This window comes from Schistosoma haematobium, chromosome 2, assembly GCF_000699445.3.
Source record: "Schistosoma haematobium chromosome 2, whole genome shotgun sequence".
NCBI lineage: Eukaryota > Metazoa > Platyhelminthes > Trematoda > Strigeidida > Schistosomatidae > Schistosoma > Schistosoma haematobium.
This window is the reverse complement of record NC_067197.1, coordinates 38,578,276-38,587,010: the sequence shown is the minus strand read 5'-3', so window position 1 is coordinate 38,587,010 and position 8,735 is coordinate 38,578,276.

The window sequence follows — 8,735 nt, the reverse complement described above, 5'->3', positions numbered from 1 at the left end:
CTCGAAGTACTGTAGACCATAAGCAAAATTCATAAAGTACAAACAGTAGCTCCTCTCAATGTTTAAAATGTAGCCTAACCGATCCCTTGTTGTCAGATTAGGGTCAAGACATCATTGAATAAACACCAACTGAACAGAAAAAGTCCTATTTTAGATCAGAGAAATTTACACCGAGATCTTGATTGGAACGGTGAATTGCATATTACTAAAGGATGACGTATCTAAGGCCATTATTTAGGTTGAAAAAAACAGAACGTGTTCGCTTCGCTGCTGTGCAGTCCTACTAACCAGATAGTAAAAGTTCAGAATTAGGTCAACTTGAATACAAATGAATTTACGGATCTTTATCTTATACAAAAGACAACAGAGAGCTCTCTGGAACAATTTTTATAAAAAAGAAGCGATAGAATGAGCTATCACTGGCTCTGATTGTGTATTGCAGTTAGGAGGTCCCATTAACATAGTGGAATCTGATTAATGACGTCCTTGACCTAGAGATTGGGACATTTCTCTTATCATTTTAAAGCCAAAGTCCGGGCAATATAGATGATTTAATATAGATGCTACATATCTTTAATGGAAACAAATATGCTAAGCTAACTTGGAATAGTAAGTATGAGCCTAATGCAAATTCTGATATTATCCTTAGCACTGAAGAATCAGCTCATACAAACAACTGAATATCTAACGGAATACCCGCAAACAAACAAAGCAAACGTCTACGACTGTTGGGCAGAAGAACATAGTTGATCGTACACAGATGTGGCGTGACCTAAGGCGAATAAATTGACCATTTAGGGCAGGAAAATTATCTAACACCTGGTCGTATTAGGATCTGGTAGTGATGCTTAACCTAGCGTTTCCAACTATTTGTCAATTAGTAAGACTAACACGATCAGCATGAGTGTTTAGTGATTGGTAAGCTATTTATTTTTGGGGATTGTTTTCTGCTCCTACTCTACAGTTGAATCTTCCACGAGCAAAAAGGACTAAAAGTTCAGTTCCTGTAATACACCATCTTTTCTATGACATTTCCCACCAGCCACTGTCTTTGTCACCACTGGATTCGTATCTCCGGGTAATCAACCTCTAAACGCTTCATGAATATCTTCATTGTTTACTTTAGTTCTCATGAAAACTTTGTCAATTCGCTTCATTTACCTAAAGTTGGATAATGCTCTTACCGGGACGATATATTACTTTTTACTGGTGTTAAGTTTTAATGAGAAGTTTGGAATCAGGATGACCAGCGAACACGCCAAGAGGATTCGACACGCCTTTAAAGTAGAGCATACAGAAACGGACTTACCCTCAACACTTTGAGACACAAATACACATAAAATTTGGTCGATCTCCCTCGGTAAATGTTATTAATCCAAAAAGATCTTGGTGTCCTGATTGCCTGCGACCTAAATTATCATTCACATTGTGACGAATACACACTTACATCATAATTTACACTGAAACCTCGAAGTGAATTGTTCATCAGTTCAAATGCATACCTTTCCAACTCGTTACAATCTTATTTGGTCCAACTTGGAGTGTGGTAACATAGTGTTTACTGTTCTATTTCAGGGGGGCAACATACTCCACACATCCAAAAGCCAACCAAGCAGTTTAGTATTCGGGCGACAAGAGGGTGCGGTTTACTAACTTATGGCATGACAAACGCTCCAGACTGTCCTTTGAACGACCTAAGTGAAAAAGTATCAACGTGCACTTTGAGAAAAACCCTTGGAAACTAGAGTTATTTGGATAATTAGTACATCTTCTACTCCACAAGAGTAGTTTAACCTTAGATCTCATCACCGAGCAAACGGGTTCAAGAATCTACTCTGGACTCCTCGTAAGGTAAATTAATATGTTTGACACTTGGAACAGTATTTCATGCCAGTTTACGAGTACTACTATTACTTTCGCTAGAAATACATGCCTAGGTATATACCTGGAGGCCTTATGGATCCGTCTGTACCCAGAATAAGAATTGGTTACGTGAAAGCTTTCACTGTTCCATCTATAACCAAGTGAGCCATATTGAATAACTCATTTTTCCTAGTTTCCTAATAACAATCATCCGAAATGTTTTAAAACTTTCAGATTAAAAAACATGTTTATTCAACTCTAACTTGATGATGGATTAATACCTTAACTTATCCCCTTAAAAATGATGACTCCGGGTATGCTTTCTCACTATTGTTTTCCTTTCATTGTTCTAGCGACATCTAGATTCTACGTCGAATCGGGAGCATTGAATAGTTTTTCATTTCTCATCCAGAAGATGAACTCGCACACCGAAGGAGGTTATAATGAAGCTGAACGTCTTGTGTTACAACCTGGGATCAAACGTTTTGTTAATTTTCAGTCTTATCATGCGAGTCTGGAAGATATGCAGCTGGTGTACTTCCAAAGATTTTAAATAGACAATTTTATTCGTTTTCTATTGTGTTTGACTTGTACTGGCCTTGGGGTGAGAATATATCGCAAGATAGCTTCCTCGTTGCGAAATTCTACGTATGAGTCAAAGTGAGGTGTTGTTGTTTTATAAGCATTAACCCTAATATATCTCACTGCTAAGTCAGCAGCTTTAAAACTGTCTTTTAGCTTCACTTGTCCTGATTCTCTTCATTGACTACCCAACTGCATTTTATGTGTGGCTGAGCACATTAGCTTGGGAGGGAGACCAGATATATGCTACCAGAACATTTACTAAGACTCCAACTTGACTTGTTTATAAATAATGTAGCTGCCTGTTCGCCGTTGACGTGTTGGTATAGAATCCAGTTACATTTTGATTACTGACCTATCCATGTCACAGTCTTCAGCAATGGCTTGTGGATAATATCGTTCTACCTCCAGCCAAAATGTGTTCTTTAGAAACGTCAGACACCTTGCTGATAGGTACGATATGACGGGTTAGTGTAGACAATGGCGGGGCCATAATTTTACAGATCTTGAAATTATCTATCAACAAATACAAAACAATGGTAGGCTTCGATTTTGTATCTTCATACACCTGTATTCCAATTGATAGGTGTCTAAACTACACTTCTAATTTACTGACGAACGATCACACTTTATCGAGCAGATGCCTTTTAAGCATTATTTTTATCATCAAGTCCCTCAAATTACGATTAAATTCGACACTCCCCACTTTCAAAAGGACTATATAAACAAACGAACGGAATTGCCATAGAATTCTCAGTATCACCAATCGTTGTAAATTTCGTTATGTCCGACATTGAGACGAGTTTTTCGCCAACATCGTCAGATCATGCATCGAGTTCAGCTATGTAGACGACATACTTGTCATCATTAAAGAGACACTACCTAGAAATTTTCCCAAACACATGCTCTCAGAACACATCAAATTCACTTCCGAAAAGGAAGATAAATATAATGAACTGCCATTCTTAGACTGTTTAGTTAAAAGGAATTTTGATAAAAGTTTAGATCTAGCAATATACCGAAAACCGATACATTCAAATCGGTTTATTGATTTTAACTCTGCATATCCATTTAGTAAAAAAATTTTCTTAGCCCTAAATCTCTCCAAAAGAGCAATAAAAATCATTATCTTTGGGAAAGATAAGCTGAAAGAAAAGGGAAATGTAACAAACATGCTAAGTTCTAACAACTTCCCAAAAAATATTGGAACAAAACTGTCTCGTGGGACAACGGTAACGCGTCTGAAAATAGATCAGAAGGCTGCATGTTCGAATCGCCTCGGGCACACCAGATAATTGTGGTGGATCTGATATTATATTAACTCAGAAGTGACAATAAATTTATGACGTCCAAAAATTCATGTTTTAATATATTAAATGTAACTTATAAAGTTACGGGCCGTTACTTAAATTGACAGGCCTTTGTATAATAATTCACATTTATAGGTGGTCAGTAATTTTAATGAAGTTTGTTATATTTCCAGCGGTATGTCCATATGAGATATATAACGGAAACATGGCTGTGGCCTACTAATGTAGATAAATATTTTATGGTTGAGTTATCGTAACAACAGGCAATTGAGAACAAGAGACGTGTGTTTGTAGCAGTGTATTTGCGGGCTCTTATCAGTGTGTCGTCCTCTGAAGTAGTCAATGTCACGCCCGTTTTTTAATAACTTTGACAGTCATTCGTAGTAAACTTACAAATTATGGGAATTAAAAAAGAAACGTAAATAGTATCAAAAACTAATTGAAACATAAAGTTGTCGTTATTCTCTTCACAAAATAGCAATCCTAATGATATTTGTTCGGTTACTTTTGTTGCTTACTTTGCCGTCAAGGTAAAACGAAGTATTACGACGGATTTTGAAAATTTACAAAATTAAAGCTTTCTATAAGACAACTATCATCTTAAGAAACGCTTTAATTTGAACAAAATATACGATCCCGTTCACCTCCACACAAAAATATGTCTAAGGATTAGGTCGTGTCGGTTGTGATGGAGAATTCCCGTGAGATTTCAACTCGTGCCAAGGAACACTTGAGTTACACAAAAAGTCCTAATAATCCCGTAGGATTGGAAAATTTACTGAATAAATCATTCACACCAAAACACGCAATTTTCAGTATTCACCAAATTGATATTTAAAATATCAAAGTAATCTCAATAGTTGAAATAATTCAAAAAGGCTTTTCTAACTATAAACGGGGGCGGGTAGCCGAAGCGTCCCACATAATGCTAAATCCCTCTGCCCTTAATGAGAAGGAGGGTCTGAATATTAATTAAACCTGGTCTGTTTTTCCAGACAACCACATTTGTCGTTACTTTTTATCGTTTTTACGCACACACACACGGACACATAATCTCAACCTACTACTTCATATCACAAATGCGCACATTTTTCACGCCTACAATCTGACACACAAATTAATGCAGTAACAGGCCACACAAATTCGCCTTGACCGAAATTACTCGACATTATTTCCTCTGAACTATTTGATCTTGTGTCAACCTAATTTCAGTTACCTCTTAAGTCTGAAGAAGTGGCTCAGATTAAGTCACGAAACATCAGAAATACAATTTTTCTACTTATTCGGATACAACAAAAATACATTTATCATTAACTCACTACCCAATGCCCAATCTACTCGAAACTATCAAGTTTTGTGCTGTCTTTGTTCTCACAATATATTTTGACCTAAATAGGATCAGAGGCATTCATTCTGTCTGCAACTTTTGTCCTTTGTCTCCTTCTCGTAATTGTGTTTTTTTATCCCCTGATGCGATCCTGTTTTATTCTATCGCTGGATTACATAGACTGTATTACTGAGTGACCGTAATTCATAATAACTAATGTTTAACAGGTTGATTCGAATAGTCCTAAGGGTTGCAAGTCTCCTTTTTGTGCTGACAGAGATGTGAATTGCAGTTAAAAATATCGATTACCTATTTTCTGGGTCAGTTGACTGAAATATCTACTATGAAGTACTCTTGGTTAACAGGGACATTACTTGCTCTCTAACAAGCAAATATTTCTTGATCATTTGAAGATTTATTTACTTGACGTACTTTATATTTCACCACTAAACCTTCTTTGAATTGCTTTTTGTTTAATTTGTTTAAATATTTCCCGCAATTTGCAGTCGTGATTAATATGATTAGAACCGTGCCCAACGCAAAACTAGTGTCTTAAATTTATCTGCTGGTAAAAGCTTGTATTCGACGTCTCACTGGTGGTTATACTAGTCTAAGGGCTTTTAAACCAAGTACGGTCGGGTCGTATTCACTTGCAGGAAAAGGGACAAATATATACGTTTCTTTTATTAGTTTGTAGTGGCATTAGACCATAACCACACAATCCTCAAAGCTGAACACGAGACAACTCGGAAAATGGATATTCAATATTTAACGCGGAGAAATACCTAACGATGGAGAACACAGGAACAAGTAGTCGAATTAATTGAAGTTGGTCGAATGGCATTGCTCGGCCTTGCGGGCGTGGTCCTTGTTGAATTTTATCTTATATCTTTCATTCATATCAAACATATTGTTTTATCTCTAGCCTAAGCTTGTTCTACATCACGTAGTGGTGATTGTTACGATAAGATGAGTTGGTGAAGACGATGGTATGACTTCCACGTAAGATCTTATAGATTAGGCAGTTATATCATGACAAGTCTACAATTTTAGGACTAGGTCTATTATCAGTGCAGTACTAATATCGTAGTAGACCATGATTCTGCAAGTTACGTCTCAAAGGTACAATAATCGGAGGCTTATAAGCAATGACTCCCTGGTTTGCTCTGCTCTAACTTGGTGACCAGACTGACTCGACTCCCCATTACTCCAAGAGAGCCGATAAATTTTGAAAAATCTATTCGAGATGACACTCTACAGAGAAGTCATGTACAAGGGGCAAGTAATCTGCCATATGTACCGCAAGTATTTCTCTTGGTGGTCACTTCAAACTGACCAGCCCCGACTTCTAACTTTAATTAACTACTGAGCATTATGCATTCAGTGTTTTAAGTTTGGATAACACTTGATTAGACGGATAATCTGGTCAGGGCTTATAATCATTTAACTGACGCTGCAGCTTTTTCCACTCAGTGTTGCAGGTCAGGTTTTCGAATCCTTTTGATCTGAGCAGTGTTAAATCTAATCTATCTTTAGCCTGGGTAACAAGAATAAAATTTGACGGGTCTAAAGCCCAAAATAAAGCAAAAATCGAGAATTTCTAGTGCATTCGTGAGCCCCATATCCTTTTTATTCAATAGCCGAGAGGTTGATTTCATTACAAATCTTCAAGATCACTATCGGAACCTAAAACAAATCCTCAAACTCAAAAGCACGAATGGAGCCAGGGATAGTAGTTGCGCATGTCAATAAACCATGGTTGAATACTCTGAAAAAAATCGAACTCAGTTGAACAGAAATACTCTCAAGAAGGACGAGAAGAAGCAATAGGCAGGCTGCTTAGAAGTAAACTACAACTTACCATCAGGATGAAGACTTTGTGATCAGAAAGCATAGTTGTTTAATCAATTATTTTATGCTGGCGTTATGTTCCCTGTTTTGTCTTATTGAGTGTTGAAAGTTTTTGTGTTTAACTACTGATAACCTACTCCGTACTTGCTCCCTACCTTCGTTTCAGTAAACAGTCTAAGAATGAAGATCTACGATGTAGTACTAAGAAGCAGTTGTTAGGGATCTTAAAACTCTGGTAATCGACAAAGTGCTTAGGTACTCAAATGTCAAGACTTATTGATACTGTTTGCATTACTTGCTACCGGAAAACTACTGTAATAAGTGACGGGAACGATGATTCTCTCTTTACATAAAATCATGTATTTGAGTAAGAGACAGACGGTCTAAGCTTTATCAAAAGATAGGGACCACGAAAACACATACTGTTTTCGTGGGTTTTTCTAATTCACTTAAGTATACATGATTGACAGATACAACTAATTAACAAGAACAAATCCAAAGTGCAAGAGACTATGGTAGTAACTAAAAATTTTGAATAGTGGCACTCTAAAGGTCTAATAAACCTCGGATTTAATTATATAACACCCCTATGACAAAACCAGTAACAATCCGAGAAGGCTTTGCTGAGTAGAAAACTATGATAGTTATTATTGAACTTATTAACATTACTAGATTGGTGATGACAGTCTAAAACAGTTTAATGACCATTTTTTGACTGTCTAATCTGAACGATCTTACACCGGAGCCACAGCAGTATACATCGTGTTCCTAACTGTCATGTCGATTAGGCTTTGCTTCTGCTGAAGGACGTTTGAATAACAATTGTAATCTTATCAACGTAACGAAATATTTGTTATGAAGACGAAAGGGGCTCGTGGATGTGCAAATCCCACATTAATGAGTCAATAATTATCCCACACTAACCTTCCTCGAACCCATCCACTTCTAACCAACCATTCAACATCCAGTATATAATCTTCCATGGTCGGCACATTCAGCACGAAAGATCATTTGAATAAAGATGAATGCTCGTCCACTGTCACTAAAACTTAAAAAACAGAAACCAAATGGACCCCTGGAATCTCTGAACATTCATATCGCTGCGGATCAACTAATCTAAATGTCTTCTTATCATCATGAGAAGACCTAGGACCTAGCCACTATCTTAATAATGATTTCAAATTGATATGCTCCGATTGTTATACATGTCAAGACGGGAAACGTGAGAAAAAACATAAAAGATACTCACGACCCTTGAATAAGCTTCTTTTTCGATGACTAATAGGTTATGTATCTGGTTTTACACAACGTCCACTTTCTGCATCAGTACGTAGTAACGATGTTTTTAGTACACCCAACCAAAGCAGTAACAAACCCTTCGGTGGATAGGTTCAAGGAAAGTTTGGCAACCAAGTACTCACCAATGGATTATCATCCACTGCCTGAATTGGTTGTACCTAGCGCATGTCCTACAACTTATTTACTATTATTATTATTAGCCCGTACCTAAAGACGATTTCGATCCATCTCACTTATCAACTGTGTTTAACGGTTATTCCCATGCTCCTGTTCATTCAAACTATAAAACTAACCGATAGAATTATTTATTTACTTATGACCTTTTGTCTTATCCCTACTCTTGTGCATTAGAGTCCTTTCATTATTTTTCATCCTGCAACTGACTAGCCTCCTTCCTGGAAATGTGATTGCTGCTGGTCCCAGAAACCTCAGTGCCTTGGGACAAGCGCGTTCACTCAGGTTTATAAATACACAAACCCACAAATAATAATCAAACTGACCAT